Source organism: Lissotriton helveticus, chromosome 10, assembly GCF_964261635.1.
Source record: "Lissotriton helveticus chromosome 10, aLisHel1.1, whole genome shotgun sequence".
In the NCBI taxonomy this organism is placed as follows: Eukaryota; Metazoa; Chordata; class Amphibia; order Caudata; family Salamandridae; genus Lissotriton; species Lissotriton helveticus.
In genome coordinates, this window is record NC_136071.1 from 836,357,842 (window position 1) to 836,377,450 (window position 19,609).

The following is a 19,609-nucleotide window of genomic DNA, read 5'->3' on the forward strand; positions in this document are numbered from 1 at the left end:
TTGTACTAGATGCATTTTCTAAGCTCAGTTCTATGGGGCTCACCTTAGTGGGTTGGTATTCAACGTGAAATTCCACCCTTCCCCCTCAAACCTACCCAGGACCGGATTGACCTTTAATTCGGGAGCACTTGGAGGATGGTTTCAAAGTCCAAGGCTGCTGCTGGTGCCTTTGTCACTTTCCCAAGCTCCCCAATATTAATGGCAGATAGGCATATGTGGCTTTAAGAGAGAAGGAGAGGTAGAGAGAGGGGCGGAGTCAGCGATCACAGAGGGAGAATAGAGAGAGGAGAAAAGGAGAGAGAGAGAATGGCTGTATGTAAAGATAGAAGGAGGAGGAGAGGAGAGTGGGGTTGATTTACGCATTTTTGCTAGGGCTGCTTTTGGTTACCAATGCCAAAGGCACGTGTAATTCTGGAAGTGGGGGATGAATTACTCTAGATTACACCCAAGCAGGAAATATTGTGTGGGTATCTGTGTTTCTGAATCGATTCCTGACTGTTTTCCCCTATTTCAATGTGCTTTTGTAACCCAGAAATTGTGCCTGCGATGAGCAGGCAATGTTTCGAGGCACAAACTTAGAATGTGTGGTGGTCCAGTGTAAGCGGATATTTTCTCTGAACAAAACCCTGGACCTGGGTGATGTAGACTTATCTTCACTTTAAGTTGTCCCAGGTGTTAAAATATTGGAAGAAGCTGAAAACGTAAATAATTTGCTTTTACATTCATCTTCAAATTCACTTCTATTTTTATTCAACAATGTAGCATTTGATTTTTTTCAATTCATTTCCTTTCTAAGATGAATTAAAGCAATTTCCAATTCATTTCTCCTAACTTCTCAACAAGAGTGCCAAGCCTACAACACTTGGTCCAGGGTATTGCTCAGAGAAAATACGCCAGAAAGCACTGTGGGGGCTTACATAGTGTGGCTGAAGGCACACTATAAATTCTGTCTGAAATAATTAAAAGGGTGTGCTGGATCGAGGGGGCTACTATACTAATTCCAGTGTAAACATGTAACAGGAGTTACAGGCTCCTTCAAATGTAATGTTGGACTACTAATCAGCCCCTACGTATAGGGTTGACATAACTTATGGAGTATTGCAAAAAGTAAATAGCAGTCACCTACATTTAGAGGAGATTTTGACCAAAATAGAGGGAACTTGAAATGCAAGACCATCCTGTCTGGAAATGTAGCTGCCTCCCCCCCCCGCCCCCCAATAACTGGCAGAGCAGTCAGTCGTTGTTATCATTGTTATTAGAATGATCATGGTTTGTATGTGTTTCTTTCTCTGTTCCTTTCGGAGCATACAGTTAGTTGGATGTTAAGGGATGGTAGATGGACTATAATGAGGACTTTTGAATAAATTAATAGGTGCATTGTGAGTGTCAATTTGGCACTTGGCATAGGGCATAATAAAGTATCTTTTGGGATGAAGCATGTTGCTTCTTGTAACGCTGGGTTCTCCTATGAGAGACAATGTTAGCATGAGGGTAAGGGTGTGGATACAGAACAAAATATCAGATGGATGGTTACAAGCATGTCTCTCGTTAGACAACTTTAGTGTTACATTTAAATGACATCTTTAAGGCTATCTTGTTCTTACACGTAAAATTTGGGCTAGCTATTATAGACATGTCCCGCGGGCATTGAATCGGAACCCAGGTTACCCACATGGTTAGGAGGTCAAGACTTTTACCTGTGATTTATGGGTCAGTCTAGATTCTAAATAATGTCTCTGCTGTGTCCCCGGCTTCTGGGCCTCCTGGGTGCCCGAGAACCACAGTACTTTGCAGGGTCATGTAGTTTCACAGTCTCAGAAGATGCAGAACGAAGCCTGCAGCTGCGGGCTAAGAGAGTCTTTCACCTGGGCCTGTTTCCTCTCATACTCCAGGACTCCTGGCTGCTTCTCCTTTTCACTTCAACTCCAAAATGGCTATCACCTACCTGAGGTTTTGCAGTTGCCCTTTAAGGCGACTTTACTGTTAGTCACTTCAAAATTGTGTTCTCCTGTCTTTTATGTTTCCATCATGGCTGTTCCTCTTTGGTTTCTTCCTGACTTTCCCAATCTATATGTTTCCTGTTATTTGGTGTTTGGTGTAGTTTCCTTTTCCTGTTCTTTTCCTGTTTAAAGGCCTTATCTGGTTTGAACGTACGTCACAAAAAAGCTATGCCCCTTTGATTGTTTCCCCACTCACTCCAGTTGCTATTCTGGAATCCTCACTCCTGAAGTATTCCACTTGCAATCTAGATTCCTGGTTTTCTTCAATCCTAGGAAGTCTTCGTCCAGGAAGGAGTTTTTTCCCACCTATGGCTTTTTCCTCCTGAGGAGGTAGCAGCTTCCCAAAGGCAATTGCATGCCACATAGTCCAGTGTGTGGTGACACTGTGCAATTGCCTGCCACTTAATCCAGTGTGTGGTAACATTATGGCTTCCAGAAACATTCACCCATTCATCGAACAGTGGATAACCTGGACCAGATTACACGTAAGTGTCTAGACCTGAATAGGTTGTGACAATAAAAAACCTTCTGCCTCTTTCCAGCATGGATCCTGGTGTAGGCTTTGCTGCTGTCCTCTAGCAACAAATCCTAGATTTGGACCATATAAGGACCTATAAAGCAGACCTTCACTAAGCAATACTTTCTAGGTCTTGCCACCTTCCTGCCATCAGCTCTTCTGAGTAAACTTCTAAGTATTCTGTTGATACTTTGCAATTAAAGGAGTTTTTGGATTTTTATTCTTCCCTTTATACTGCCACCCTGTCCTCCAGCCCCCAAGGCCTGCAGGATTTTTTAGATTCCATTGTCTTAGTGTGGTTTAACAATACACACAGGACATATATGGACCTCCCTGTTACGGTGGACGATGTGGCCCAGGTCATTAAAAGCCTACCACTTGATAAGGCCCCCGGGCCAAATGGCCTAACTACTGCCTTTTTCAAGACCTATGTAGAGGAATTGGCCCCCAGATTGCTTGCAGTGTATGAGGAGGCATTGGAGGTGGGTACTTTGCCAGCATCAATGAGTGAAGCTGTAATCATAACGCTGCTGAAGCCTGAGAAGGCAGAGTCGGAGCTGGACTCCTACAGGCCACGTCTCTGATTAACATAGACAGAAAAATCTATGCTAAATTATTGGCCAACAGACTGCAACCGCTCCTTCAAATGATTGCACTCCCAGACCAATCAGGATTTATTCCTGGGCGGTCGACGTCACACAACTTGCGTACCTAAATTACTGTATACTATGCCACTGGCACGCATCAGGGTGAATGGCTTACTATCTGATCCATTCCATATCACACGGGGTACACGACAGGGATGCCCAGTCTCGCCCCTGCTCTTTGCCATTGCCATGGAACCCCTGGCTGCCAGAGTCCGGCAACACCAAACAGCACGGGGCATTGGTTTTAGTACGCAAAGCCTCCTCATCTAGCTATACGTGGATGATGTGACACTGTACATTCTTAAGCCAGAAGAGAACTTGGACCCGGTCCTTAGGGAATTTATCAGATTTGGTGGGCTAGCGGGTGTCTCCATTAATTGGAAAAAACCTGTAATCTTCCCACTGACGGACGGTACTCCCATGGTGACATCTGAATTCCCCCTGAGATGGGAGGCTGAAGCTGTAAAATATCTAGGGGTGTGGATAAGCAGGAACCTGCAGGAAATTTGGAATTTGAATTTCAGCAAGGCATACACATAGCTGGAGGGCAAGGTCACACTCCGGTCTAAATTGCCTCTGTCCATTGCTGGGAAGATAGCGCTGGCGAAAATGGTTATATTACCAAAGTTTTTATACTTGTTTGTTAACGTGCCAATTCCCCTTACACAACATTTTTTCTCACGCGTACAATCGCAGCTGCTTTCCTAGGTCTGGGCTGGGGGGCAGGCAAGGGTTTCATGGGACCCATTGACTCGCCCGCTGAGACAGGGTGAACTGGGCGCCCCGGATATGCAGTTATATGCTATCTGCGCCCAACCACAGTTCCTTCACTTTTGGCTGCATAGGACGCCATATCAGCCTCAAGTGGCGGTTGAAATCGATGCGGTGGCCCCTGTGCCGCTTGACGTGGCATTGTATCAGAAGTCATGCCATCCCAGGGGAGATGTGGATACGGCGGGCACCCTGCGATGGGCGTGCACTACACTTCAGAAGAGAGCTAATGTCCCTCTGCTGTATGCGCTGTCTGTGCCGCTGGCGCGGAACCCCATGTTGCCCTGCATTGCAGATGGGGTGAGTAAAACCCTGGTCAAGGAAATGAATCTGTACACGTTTGCTGACCTATATCCGAATGGTGAGTTTAGGCCCCCACCTGCTGTAACTGAAGATCGCGCTGGGTCCTTCACAGAGCTGTTTATATATCACAAATTGAAAACTGCATGTCGGTCACTCTGGGCAGGATTCCCCAAGGCTCCCCCGAAACAGCCAGCTCTAGAGCAACTCCTGGAATCATCTTCACCACGCAAATTAGTCACGCTTCTGTATGCCAATATGCGAACCACAGCCCCGGTGGTGCAACCAAAGTCCTTACTGCAGTGGAATAGTGAACTCAACCCCCAATAGACAGAAGAACAATGGGAATTCTGCTGTAGACAGTTGACTGAACTCTCCCCAAACTATAGGCTGTGCCTGATCCACTTTAAATTCTTACACAGATATTACAGAACACCAATCAGTCTCTATCGCATGAAGCTTAGGGAGGATGATAGATGTTGGCGATGTGGGTATGCCTTGGCATCCTTTTTACATATTGCTTGGGACTGCCCAATGCTTCTTGAATACTGACAGGAGATCTTTACCAGATGGTTGGCAGAATGGACGCCCCCTCCCCTGCACTGGGCCTCTTGGGCTATGTGAAAGACACACCACAAAAACAGCGCAAATTGCATGCACTTCTCTTATTATATGCAAGAAGACAGGTAGCTATCAGGTGGGGGAAGAAAAAGATACCTGATTTCAGAGATTGGCTGTCTGATGTGACGTATGGTCACACTCAACTTGGCGTATTCTGGGAATTAATGCCCCGACCTCGAGGCCTCGGGATATATGGGAACCGTTCTTATGTTGGGCGCGCAATAGATCTGACCCCCCATTTCCAGCCCCAGCGCGTCTTCCTAGTGCTACGATGCCTCTTGCCACTGTGTCGGAGTGGCTTGTGATTGCAGACTCTCCCACACAAGGACGTGTTTGGCTGTTTCCTGCTGTTTGGTCACTACCAATACTGCACATGATATTGCATTATGTGTCCGATTATGCTAAAGATTGTGGTTCTCTGTATGAACCTATTGCTACCTCGACTGTGCATGCTACTTATTGGATTTATTCTATTATGTATGCGACATTCCTATGTTATGTACTATGACGACTTTTGTACACATGTGCTGATGTGCTGGCTGGTTTTTGGTTGGAACCTCAGTTCCTATTGTTTGTATTTGCAACTTGAAAATCTCAAAACATTTTTTTTTTGTAAAAAAAGGAGTTTTTGGATGGCCTGGTGTTTTATATTTGCCTTTCGACCTGGACAATTTTCCTCTGACAGGTCTAAAGTGTGATATCTAATTTGTTTCTTGACAGCGCACCTCTGGCTTTGGGAACTCTCTTAGTTGTCACTGAAGACCCATGTTGGAATCATTATTCCAACTTCTTAGCAAACTTCAAGGAGATGTTTAAAATCCCCAACAGGGAAACTTCCACAGACGACACCTTGTGTGGGATAGCCAAGGAAAATTCAAATTTACTGTGCTATTGTACACAATTTCATGTGCTTACTGCTGAAACCACCTGGGTGGAACAAACTCAGATGACCTTATTCCGAAGAGGGTTAAAATAGGAGTTAATGGATGAGTTGTCAAGAGTTCCCAAAGCTTTAATATTTACTAAACATCTAGATCAAGGCATTAAAGAAAGTAGAATGGAAAAAAGAGAGACTGGAGTTTCACTTCTACTTCTTCTTTGCCGAGATTTTAGGCAAGCTGAGCCAACTACTGAGCCTACTAATCCTTCGCATGATGTACCTGATGAACCAGTGCAACTTGGGTCCACTTGAGGCCTATTGCTGAAAGTGATTGAGGACGTAAGGAAAGCTTTTGTCTTTATTGTGAATGCCCAAAGCATCTGCTGCAAGACTGTACTGTTTGCATTTCCAGAAGACAGGGCAAATGCCAGATTTTAAAATGTGTAAAAGAGAAAGGGGCAGATAATTCAACTCCCTCTAAAGTTTTCACCTCCAGCAGGTCCAGTTCACGCTTATTCGCATTAGAGTAGATCCGTCAAGTCAATCCTGGCCAGTATGTCTCTGTTGGTGTCTAGTGTCTCCATCATGTATATGGACTTGAGTTGTGCCCAGTGACTCTAAATTATGATTAGGAAGAAGTAATCTCCAGATCATGTGGAATCAACAAGCCTCCTTTAACTTCAAGCCTTTTGACCTCCATCACGGTTCCGCACTCAGAAAATTTACATAATCAAAAGGAGCTGGCTGCTTTTATCATGTCTCTTAATTATGCCATAGTGCTTGGGATAGCCTGGCTTGAACAACACAATCCTTGTTTCAATTTGGAGACCAGAGTCATATCTCTGTCATCACAGTTCTGCAGAGATAACTATTACTCGGATAGGAATTAATGAGCTCCCATAGTATAAGAAAAATATGAAGACCCGTCTCAAGCTACTATTGGTCAGACTTTCTCCATACTTGAGTGCATCATTGCTAAACAATATTTCACAAAGTTTTGGCGCTTACCATCTGCTCCAAATTAAGGAAGGCGATGAGTGGAAGATAGCCTTTTGTGTACCCTTTGAACACTACAAATATCGGGTCATGCCCTTTGGCCTTACAAATGCTCCAGTTTTTCAGAGGTTCATAAGTACCATATTCTCTGAAATCCTGAACCAATTTTTTGTGGTGTACCTGGACAATATTCTGATCCTCTCTGCTTCCCTTCCGAAGCATATAGTCCATTCACGTTCAGTCCGTCTCAGGGAAAACCACCTAACCTATAAGAGGGAGAAGTGTGAATTCAAGAGAATAGAAATGGAGTATCTGGAGTACTGTCTCTCAGAGAGTGGGCTGTCTATGGAGCCTCATCCAATCTCTGCCATGTTAGCCTGGCCAACCCCCAAGACTATTAAGAAGACCCTGAGGTGTTTGGCATGGCTAACGTTTTTAGACTATTCATTAAAGACTTTACTGGAATGACCAGTCACATGTCTTACACTGCAAAAGTAGAAGATAACTACTGTTTTTTCTTGGACTCCATGCTCAGGAGGCTTTAATTAAGCTCGAGAAGGCTTTCACCCAAGCCCCTACTCTGAGGCACCTAGATCTGTGTAAGAAATTTATCATTGTAACTGATGCCTCTAATTGTGCCATGGGAGCGGTTCTGCTTCAGCTCCAGGAGGCATCTGGAGCATCCCATCTTTAATCTATCCAATGTCTTGTACAAAGGTATTCTATTCTGGTACACAAGCTATTGACCGTTAAACATCATAGTATGAGGGGCGCCTTCTTTTAATTGGAGCTGTTGAACCTTTTGCAGTTTGGACAGACCAATGAAACCTCCAGTTTCTGCAGAGGATGTAGTGTAGGAATAACAGACAAGTTCACTCGGCCTATTTCTTTTCACAGTATGATGTTTTTGTAACTCGCATCCCTGGCACTCAGAATATTCTTGCTGATGTCTTGTCTACAGGGGACATTGTGGTTGAGCATTTTGAGACATATGTTATTTTGCTTCCTGATAAAGTTATCTGTCTGGCAAAGTTCCTTCTTTCAGCGCCTGATGCACTGCAGAGTCAAGTCCCCTTTGCCTACTGCCAGAATCTATATTTTTTCAGCAGACCTTAATGGTTCCAACAATAAAACCTCAAGCCGAGGTTCTGGAAATGTGTGATGATTTGACTACCATAGAGTTAACTCAAACTTAGAACTTGTTTTGCTTTGCTTCTGGTGGCCTACAGTTCAATTCACCAGTATGGGTAGCTGTATGTGCAGCCCTGTCGTAACTGCGCACAGTCCAAGGCAATCCATGATAAGACCTTTGGTTTTCTTTGGCCTTTGCACATACTTCCTCATCCGTGGCACACAATTTCCACTAGCTTTATTTTGGATGTACCCCTTTTAGGTGGAAAATATATGATCATGGTCATTCTATACAATTTTTCCAACTTCCAGCATGATGGCTATAAAATTCCTGACTGATATTTCTGCCTGCATGATCTCCCTATCACCATAATCTTTGACAGAGGCGCTCTATACATTTCTCGTTTCTTGCGTTCAATATGCTCTACTCTCGATATACATCAAGTTTTGTCCTCAGGTTTCCACCCACAGTCAAATGGTCAAACATTCAGGTTCAATCAGGAGCCTAAAGCAATATCTCAGGTGCTTCTGTATTGCCACTTAAAACAACTGGGTAGGCTTCGTATGCTCAGTAGAGTTCTAATATAATAACTCTGTTTACTCTGCTACTAAACTTTCCCTATTTTATTGCATCCTGGGCATTCCATCTTTTGCCTTTCCCTCTTCTCTGCTGTTTACTTCTCTTGTACCTGCTACCGCTGATTTTCTAGAGATACTATGCCCTGATAGGAGAGGATTTGGTTAGAGTCTTCAGGATTCTGTAAAGGCTAGGACTAACAAGTTAAGAAGACCTGTTCAAAACTTTAAGGTGGGAGAGAAGATATGGTTGTCTTCCAGGTTCCTGCCCGCATAAAAGTTTAGTCTAGTTTCGTCCTCAATTCTTTAGACCCATTGTTAAAACCAAACAAATCAATCGAGTCACCTTTAGTTTCTGTCTTTCTAACTCTTGGAAGATCCACCTTTCTGAGAGTTTGCCGCTTCCTTTTAGGGTAACTTTGCTGTTAGTCCCCTTCTAAATCAGCTATCTTTTCCATTCCCTTTCCATTATGGCTCTTACTACCTTCCTGACTTTCCCAATTCATTATGGTTCCTGTCACGTGGCATTTGGTATGATTTTCTTTTCCCGTTCTTACACTATTTAAAGGCCTCAGTGCGGTTGAAGGGTGCATCACAATAAAGCTGTGTTCACTCAGTTTTTCCTTGCTCCCTCCACTTGCTGGTCCTGACTCCTCGCGCACGAATAATGCAACTATCTGATTCTGAGTCCTGATGTTCTTCAATCCTTCACTCTTTCATCTTTGCCTTTTTAATCTTGAGAAGGTGACAGCCTTTTGAGGGTACTAGTCTACCACTTGTTCTAGTGTATGGTGACATTGTGGCTTCCAGAAGCAGTCACCCTTATATCAGAAGGCAGAAAACCACCTCCGGATTACAAATAAGCTTTAAGACCTGGATAGTTTTTGAGTTTGTTTTTCCAGCCTCGACCTCTTTCACAAAGGTGACAGATATTATGAACCACCTCTTACAATTACATAAATGCACTCGCAATAAGGCTAATATGAATTCAGTTTGTTTGTGATGGAGTAACCGATCCGCAAAACAGTACATCATTGACCATTAAAATTGTAATAGAGGAAATACTTTGCTGAAAATAAACAAATATTAATATAATGTTAAAAAAACAATTCAACATTGGATTATTAATTTACACTTCTAAACATGAGATGTTCATATAGTTGATGTTCAATTTAATAATTCATTCATGCCACTTATCATCATACAAAGATGTTTTCAAAAAGCTCAAGCCTGGGATCATCGCCTCATCCTCATTACTTTCATCTTGCTGATGCAACTCACCAACATCAAACTGGGGTTCTCACTGATAGTCATCATCGGGAAAAAAGGGGATTTTTCTGCACTGCAATATTGTGCAGCATACAACATAACACAGCTGTCTTGTAGACCTTCTCAAAGCAAATGAACCATGCCTTAAGGAGCCCAAATATGTAACAAAAACAACAATGTCTCAACCGGTAATCATTAAAGGGGAACCTTTACAGAGAGTGCATAAATCACTAAAGGAGGGAAATGGGAGACTATTTAGGTTGTAGTTATATCAGCACTACATTACAATTAGATTGAGGTAACCATACCAACCAAATGTGAACTGAACGTGCTTGTGTAAGTGACAGGTGCAGTGACACAAGTGATAAAGGAACAGCCTGAGATGGGGAAAAACAATAAAAACAAACAATAGTTCAGGGTCAAAAAGTATAACTTAGATAAATGCAAAAATAGTTCGTTTTTTGTTAATCTCTAAATGACCCCGTAGAAGCCATGGATGGCGCTGCAAAGTCGACGGCGTTTTGACCTATTCAGATTAAGGTCGTCATCAGGACGATGGTTACAAATTTCTTAGGTAGTGCTGGTGGCACAAGGAGACTCAATCATGGTATGGTAAGTGCAGCAAGGGGAATCAATTACGGTAGGGAATAGCAGCAACAGGCAAAGTCGATCTCTGTTAAGCTTGACGGAGGGTCCGCAATACTTCAGTAGATAAGTTGAGAGTCTAGGCGCTGTATGATTGCTTCCCGAAATGGAAGGAGATCCCAGTTACCAAGTAGGGCTTGGGCGTCGCGTGGCGGGATGCCGCCCGCGTACAAGACCCGGTTAATCGATGGGGCTCGTGAAAGGAATGAATCCACGGGGACGAGTGAAGTGTCCACAATAAGGAGCCCAAAAACCCTCTCTAAAGGCAATCATTCAGTTCCTCAGTGGTGTTAAAAGCCATGTTCTAACGGGAAAAGCTGAGTCTCATGAAAAACATAAAAAAGAAAATATAATTGATATTATGTCTTGAACAACATTGCTGCACAAAATAATTCACACAACTACTGTAAGATTCACACTTAGCAACAAGCCAGACCCTCCTTTGTGCAAGGCCAGCTATCTGTTGTGGTATGGAGCTGTTGCATAGCTCTAGTGAGTCATCAGTGGATCCTGGAAATCTTATACTCCCACACTGGTGAGGTAGAGATGTAGTATGAAAACTGCGTGCACATTGATGGAGTGGAAATGTTTTTGATTGCGGTACACCTACGTTTGGACCAATGCAATGTGGGTTCCAGCTCTGGAACCAACAGCATGCCCCCTTAGGCATAGAAATCAGCCTTGATGCTGTTGAGTGTAGCATTATTTATAGGAAATTGGTTGAAGTCATTCACAGGTCTGAGCATAACATTGAGGACTTGGCTGAGGACATCTGAAAAAGTTGGCTGCAATATCCCATTGAAGTTGCTATTAGGGTGCTGAAAGGAGTCAGACATTCAGAAATGCAAAACTGACCTTTTCTTCTCATTGGCCTAATGGCTAGGGCGGTCGACCTCGAATCTGGGGAACCGGGTTCGAGTCTTGGCCATGACGCTGAACATCCTGTGATTCTGGGCAAATCACTTAGGGCCAGATGTAGGTAAATCTCATTTACCGATTCTTAAATACCGAATTTTACCGATTCGGTATTCATGAATCGGTAAATGAGATGTAGGAAAAAATTCGGTATTTATTACCGAATCGGTAAAATTCAGAATCGGACTTTCGGAATATACCGATTCAGTATTTACCGAATCGGTATTTACCAAATCGGTATTTCCCATTCATTCCTATGGGCCAAAAGGCCCATAGGAATGAATGGGAAATACCAATTCGGTAAATACCGATTCGGTAAATACCGAATCGGTAAATTCCGAATCGGAAAGCAAGCAAAAGTGAACTTAAGAAAACAGCCAATCAGGTGCTACCACCCTGCCCCTCCCTACCAGGAAGTGGCTACACAGGCAGCTGCAACTAATTAGAAGCTTCTGGAGAGGCAGTTGGAGCAGAGAGATTGGGAGCAGCAGTAGAAAGAGTTTGTGCAGTTTAAAAACTGTAAAATGGCAACCAGCAAAGACACAGAGCATACAGAGAGGAAGAGAAAGCTGAAATTCAGCAGCATGGGGCTACAAGTCCTTGTGGAGGAGGTGGTGAAGGTGCACCACAAACTGTTTGGCAGGCTGGCCCTCACTGTGGCTGAATCTGCCAAAAGGAAGATTTGGCTAGATATACTCGACAAAGTGAATGCTGTGGGAGTGACCACCAGAGTCACAAAGGATTTGAAAAAGAGGTTCTATGACCTGAGGAGCCTCACAAAAAAAAATTGCCAGACCACCACAAGCATGCATTGCAAACTAGTGCAGGAAAGAACACATCACCCCCCTCACTGACCTGGAGGAGATGGTGGCCTCAACCTTAGAGCCAGAAAGCGTCTGCGGACTGGGAGAAGTGGACAGCTCAGCCAAAGCTGCAAGTAGAAAAGGTAAGATGCATGCACAGCAATCCCCCTCACACCCTCATCCTTCCCTCACCCCTTGAAGCTAAGTGACCCCAGTCCCGGTGTGCCAGCACCAAACAGTAGCAATGCATCATGGTACATGTAGTCAGTTAATGAAAGACCATGTCATACAGCACAGCAACCACCAAGTTAGGCAAATGATTGCAGACATAATGAAGGGCAGGCAACATGTACATTGTGCAATTTGAAAAGATTTAATTGTAGTGGCTGTGAGACATTTGCGCTTAGCCGATATACGCTCATATGTCCACAGGTCACACATCCAGAAGGCAGTCACAGGAGACTGAAGGCACGGCACCCGAGAGGGATGAAAGTCAGGAGCCAGGTCCCAGTGCATCACAGGATACAGGTGTACCGAGTAGCCAGCCACCTTCCCAAGACACTGAAATCACTCAAGATTTGCAGGCATCCCCACGACGTTCACAGTCCCCTCTGTTAATGTCTTCACCAGATATGCCAGCATCACTGGATGTTGAAACACCTGCAGCACAACCAAGCAGGAGGCATGTCGTTCCCCCACTGATAGAAATGGAGACAGCTGCCGGTGAAATGGAGGTGGAAGACACACACACCTTGCCTGGAGATGATATCTCTGCCACACTGCAGTCCAGCGCAGAGGTTGTCCGTAGTAGCACAAGACGCCGCAGAGTCCAAGGAAGGAGTGTAGGTGCACGTGGGGAGGGGTCCAGTGTGTTCCAAGGCCTGGAGGGGAGCATGGTAAAGATCCAGAGGATGCAGGCAAAGGGCATCATGTCCTGTCAACGCCAAATACGCAACCTGAATAGCAATATGGAAGAAATTGGAAAGGGCATCAGGGAACTGGTGGAAGTGAACAAGAACATGGCTACAGGGATACATGAAATGACACAATCGGTGCAGCTACTGTCCACCAAACTGGACACAGAAATAGCATCAAGGCGCAGGGAGAAGCAGCGTGCACAGCAACACAACAAAGCAATTCACCGCCTGGCCACGGCCACATCCCTGCTATGCAGGCGAAGCATAAACAGTCAGGAGGTGTTGACGCAAAACAGCAATGAGGTGACAAGGGGCATGGCCGAAATGACCGGTGCTCTTGAGGCGCTAATAAATGCTCAAACAGCACAAACTGCTGCTATTGATGTGCCAGAGAGTGAAGGGAGAACAAGTAGGAGCAGCATGGCAAGCCCCCTTGTTGTAGAGACAAGGAGGAGCAGCAGGCGACAAGGTGAGGCTACAGGCCAAACGCCCAGCGAACACAGTGAGCCACATACATCTGGCAGTGCTAAGCGTGGACGCAAATGAACAGTTAATATTATGGGGTAGTGACCCTGGACATACACTTTTGAAAGTTCAAAGTTTGTGTTGCACATTTGTGCCTTGAATACCTGCGTAGTGACAACATTAAACTACGTTGGGTGCATACTCCACCTGTCTGTGTCTCTTTACTTACTTAAAAAAAGTTGCGTGTGATCTCTTCCTGTCTGTGTCTGCCATCTGTTGGTGTTGCATGTCCAGCTGTGTGTTGCTCAGGCAGTGCTTGGTCATCATCATGGTCCTCAAAATCTGAAACTTCCACTTCAGTGCCCTTCTTAACTGCAAGGTTGTGCAACATTGCACAGGCTGCAATCATTTTGCAGCAGTTCACTGGTGTGTACTGGCGTGACCCTCCACTCTTGTGCAGGCACCGAAACCTGCTCTTCCACAGTCCAAAGGTTCGCTCCACAATGTTCCGGGTCGATTTGTGTGCCCTGTTGTACCTCCTCTGGCTGGGTGTTGAAGGGTTGAGGTAGGGGGTGAGGATGAAGGGCCGAAGGGCATATGCACTGTCTCCTATTTGTAAGAATAGAAATACATTACTCACATGCACATATCCACATACAGCTGCAATATGTATCAAGGGAGATTCACACAGTGTATTACCTAGCAAGTAGCCTTCGTCAAATTCCCCCGCTGTCAGCCGTGAGTAGATGCCACTGTTCTGAAAGATGTAGGAGTCGTGGGTACTCCCGGGAAACTTGGCAACTATGTCCGTGATGATAAATTTGGAATCACAGATTACCTGTACATTTATGGTGTGTGGGGATTTCCTGTTTCTATAAATGTACTCTGTGGCAGCAGGTGGGCTTATTGGGATGTGGGTACCATCAATGCAGCCAATGACATTTGGAAAATGCGCCATCTGATAAAAGTCAGTCTTGGTCCTGACCAGTTCAGCGTGCGTTGCAGGGAAGCTGATGTATAAATGCATTCTCTGCAACATGGCGTCCAGAAATTTTCTGAAAAAGCGTGACAGGCTGCTCTGGGTCACCCCACCTACCGCAGCAACCACACTCTGGTAACTCCCAGACGCAAGCAGGGGTAGGCTGCACAGCACCTGCACGTGGGATGGAATACCGTGTGCCCTTGGGGTAGTGTGCTCCAACAGTGGTTGGAGGTCCCTGATGAGGTCCAAGATGGTGTCTGGGTCCAACCTGTACCTCTGGAGTATCTCTGTGAGCATGAACAAGGTGATCCTATGTCTGTAGACCTGCTCCTGTCTCTGCCATTCCCTCTCTCCTTCCTCCTGTAGCCATAGCCGTCTCGCAATGACATAGAATGCCGCCATTGTGAAAAAAGTATTGCATTTTGGGTCCTTTTTTATAGGCTGCACCTGGTTACCACCTGATTTCAATCCATGGTAAATACAGACTCTTAAATACCGAATTTCAAGCAAATTCGGTATTTAAGAGCTTACCTACATCTCAATATTCAATTTTACCACTTCTTATTAACCGAATCGGTATATTTACCGATTCTGTAAATTTACCGATTCGGTAAATTTTCCGATTCGGAATGTTTACCGATTCTGTAACTTTACCGAATTGGTAAATTTACTGATTTGGTAAATTTTCCGATTCGGAATGTTTACCGATTCTGTAAATTTACAGAATCGGACGATTTTCTGTCCCCTACCTCCCAAATGCTCAATACCGGTCGGAAACGGCCGAAAATCAGTATTTTCGGCCGTTTCCGACCGGTATTGGGCTACCTACATCTGGCCCTTAATCTCCCCTTGCCTAACAAAAATGAATGTGTCCTCATGTAACACAACTGGTGCTATGTAAAGCGCTCTGATTCCTGATACCGGTCAAGTTCGCGCTTTATAAAACTCTGTAAAAAAATAAATCAGGTTGAATGGCTTGCTGGAAGGTAATGTCCGGCAAAAGCTCTCACTGGGACTGCCTTTACTTCTTAATGATGTGCCTCTCCTGCATGGTTGCCACATCAGGATGTGGTTTGTACACCCTTTCTGCTCGTTGACATTTCTTTTCCTGTCTTCCTTGGGCAGGTGGACAGACATATCTAAAACATATGACTGCAATGGGTCATTAATTATTGAGCAGACATGGGCGTTTACCATATTTAAATAATTTATGCATTGAGGACGTGTAATGCATAATTTAAAAAATATTTTCATTTTCAAACATTAATTTACTTATTTATTTTCTGGCTTTTTATCATTCAGTATTGCCCTTTTTTCCAATAGTAATTCTTTGAGTGTTCACCAACAATGTAATACAACAATAACAATAAGTCTCTCAAATACACAATATTTTATTACGCTATTTTAATGTCTTGTATCAATCTTGTACATTGTTGTATGTAGTGTTTTAATTGTATTTTAAAGTCTGTTAATGATGACATACATTACACTGTGTGCATGTAGAATTATTATTCCAGGCATTCTAGTTGTTGACAGATGTAATCTCTCAGATGATGGATTTTTGCATCAATAATGCACTAGTCATCTGCCATATTGTCAGGCATACCATATGCAGCCAATGTAATGTTACGGTGGTGTAACAATCATGGATAACTGACTCCTAAGTGGAGTCTGTACATACCTTTTCCACAGTTTGGTTTGCGATTGACAGAATCCATCATCCAACGGGTGCACGTACACTGGCAGAATTTTCTGTCATCTTGGCATACACATATTTAGGGTAATTCTGTCACTTGCCTCCGCAGATCTCCTCACCTGTTGCTGTTTTTTTTCTGCTGCTGGGCACCACCATGGCAGAAGAATACGGCTGACAAGACCCCCCCAACTTTACTCAAGAGTAACTGGAAGTACTTGTGAAAGGGGACCTGACCAACTACAGGTAGCTATATTGTCCAGTAGTCATGTAGGCATACATCATTTGCAATTACATAAATATGTTTTTTTTAACTAAGATTGTGATTGGCTGCACAAATGGTATTTAAGACAGAATATCGGAAACTGAAATTTTGTGGACCAAAATATTGTGTCAAGAATATCAAAAACACAAAAACCGTGAAGGTAAGTTTCTATAGGTAAGCAAAGTTTTACTATAAATAACTCCACATATATGTACCTTGACGATATTATATATCTTCAAGTTACGTAGATGGGGTGTTAAGAACTGTAAATCTATACTTACCTATTTGCCCTTACCTTCCGATATTTTGGTCCTTGATATTTTTGACACAATCTTATGTCCACACAATATTTCTGTTTCAGATATTCTGTCCGTGATCCACCCAACCTATTAACTATAGTTAAAATACTGCCACCCACAACAAGTGAATCTTATTATTAACCCGTTGCATCTAATATGAATTGTAATCCAAGGTAATAGTTAAATCACATATAATGTTGACCTTGTGTATCTTTAATATAAATTGTCTGTCGTGCTGAGGCTCACAATATGCTTTAGGGATGATTACCATGCCGGACGGACCCGAGTCCATCTGGCATTGTTCTGGAACTGGAACCAAACGACCTCCAGTCGTCGATTCGAGCCCAGGAATTAGGATGTGACCAAACCCTGTTCGGCCGCAATCCTATACTTTGCTATGAGAGTATGCATTCCAAAAGTAATGCATGCTCTCATAGCAAAGAGCAGGGGTGCAGGCCATCCCTGAACTCTGTGGCCAGCACCTAAAGGTGCCTGCCACCAGGTGCAGGGATCAACGGGGGGCCCCAAAAGCTGTTTCCCACTGCCTTTTTGTGCCAGAAAGGCCAGCACAAAAAGGCAATGGGAAACTGCCATCGCAATCCCTCAGCCGGGAAGATGCGACGCAGGATTACTGTGGGCCTTCTGAATGGCGGGCGGGCTCTCCGAGCCCGTTGTAAGCCATTCGGAAGACTGGTACGGATTCCCTTCCGATCAGACCCATAGAAATGGGTTTGTCGGAAGGGAATCCGAATTGGTGATTACAATGCAGGCAGTCCTTCATGCCCGCATCATAATCAAGCCCTGATTTGTTAAAAACATAGCGCCCTGGGCAACATAGCTACATTTCTTTGTAAGAAATAAGCCTGAAAGCACTGTGGGGGCTTATATAGTGTGTCTGAAGGCACACTATAATTTCTGGCTGAAATCATTAAAAGGATGTGCTGGATCGAGGGGCTATTAAATCAAATCCAGTGTAAACATGTAACAAGAGTTACAGACGCCTTCAGATTTAATGTTGGACTGCTAATCACCCCTTAAGTATAGTGTTGAAATAACTTGTGGCGTATTACAAAAAGTGAATAGCAGTCAACTATATTAAGAGGAGGTTTTGAGCAAAATAGAGGAAACTTTAAATGCAAGACCATCCTTTCTGGAAGTGTAGCTGACTCCGGCCCCCCTTCCACCCCCCCCCCCCCCCCAACAACTAGCCGAGCAGTCAGTTATTGTTGTTAGAATGATCGTGGCTTGTATGTGTTTTTTCTCTGTTCCTTTCAGAGCATACAGTTAGACGGATGTTAAGGGATGGTGGATGGACTATAACGAGGACTTTTGTATAAGCTAACAGGTGCACTGTGAGAGTCATTTTGACAGTTGGCATAGGGCATAAAAGAGTGTCTTTCGAGATGAAGCATGTTGCAGGTTGAGTGTGTTGATTTTCTATCAACGGATGTAAGGCTCAGTTGTTTTTCATATCCGGTTCTTCCTCAGTTTCCCTCTACTTGTTAGCTTCTAAGCTGCTCTCTGCATTCTCCAAATTTAGTTTGCCGGTGAGTTTTAGCTGGTTGCCGTCTGTGTTTTCCACGTTATACCCAATAGGCCTCTTGTGGGTCCACTACTTATTTCTTTAAACCTGCTTTTCAAGATTTTCCTCCAAGATTTACAATTTGGGCTTAATGTAAAATCACAATAAGTTTCATGTTTCTCATTTCTCAGTGGGCTGTGTGGTTGATCATCTATATGAGGCAGGCCTTGTTTTCACTTTGTGGTGTGTTGTTTGTGCTTTTAGCGGGCAGACCCGCACTGCCCATTGTTTTATGGGGTACAATCAATTCTGTTTCCCCCGCTGCACCAGCGGGGAAATAGAGTTAGGGCTTTGCAGTCAGAGGTAGGGAAGACACAGCATATTTATTTGCCTGCTTAGATGTTTGTTGCCACATGTAAGGTTTCTGAACAGAACAGGTCAGCAAGTCGCCGTTTCTTTATCGTTGGCAGCTATATTATTATTTTGGGGCTGGCCACCTGGGTTACGTTTGCCGGGTCTGCAGTAGGATTCTAATGCCCCACTATGTTTATCCGTGTTGCTAGCGCGTTCTATTTAATGTATTTTACCATCCCATTGCATCGGCTGCCCGACACGAGCACCCTCTTGGTCCAAGTCACCGTAGAGGGGGCCTGCAGGTACAGGGTTTAGGCCTATGTGCTGCACATTACCAGCACCATGCACACTCGAGTAACAGTGTTGGCTGAAGGTCACGTGCAACCTGGGGCCCGTTTATTTACACCCTCGGATCGAGCCCGGTCACTAGGAGTGATGTGGAGATACAATGTATTGTTGAGGCCGGATGGCGCTCTACATCTCTTCTTTCCTTTAGATGGAGAATAACGGAAAATGTGATAAGAAAGAGGACAGAAACATTAGAGCAAAAGTGTTAACTCAGCATATCTTGCGATGCTTCTTCCTTGGCCGGTTTGCCTTCATTCCATGGTTTAGCACACATAGGGCCAGATGTAGGTAGGCTTTTACCGGGTGGTAACGGCCGAATTCGGCCGTTACCACCCGGTAAAAGCAATTTGACATGTAGGTCCCTGTAATTCACAGACTCGGTAAATTTACCGGTAGGTAAATTTACCGAGTATGTAAAATACCGAGTCGGTATCATTACTGATTCCGGACAATTGGTATGTAGGTGGGACTCTTCTGAGTCCCACAAGCAGTACAACATCGGTATTTTACCATCAAATACTACTTGATGGTAAAATACCGTTTCTGGTGTGCATGCACATGTGTGCATGCACACCTATGCCATATGACAGGCAGACCTGCCCTTAGGGCAGGTCTGCCTGCCACATGGCACCCGAGCCTCTTTTGGGGGTGCCAGAGGGTGTCAAAGTGACACCCCCTGCACCCTTGTGACAG

General features: G+C 44.3%; 1 long non-coding RNA gene across 1 annotated transcript in view; it reads left to right on the top strand.

The window, feature by feature from the left end:
* The window catches only part of LOC144785508 (uncharacterized), a 221,778-nt gene that overhangs the window by 69,195 nt on the left and 132,974 nt on the right, over positions 1-19,609 (top strand). Inside the window, exon 3 of the long non-coding RNA XR_013601936.1 lies at positions 16,241-16,374. This is a non-coding gene — a long non-coding RNA (uncharacterized LOC144785508). The remainder of the gene's footprint in view (positions 1-16,240; positions 16,375-19,609) is intronic.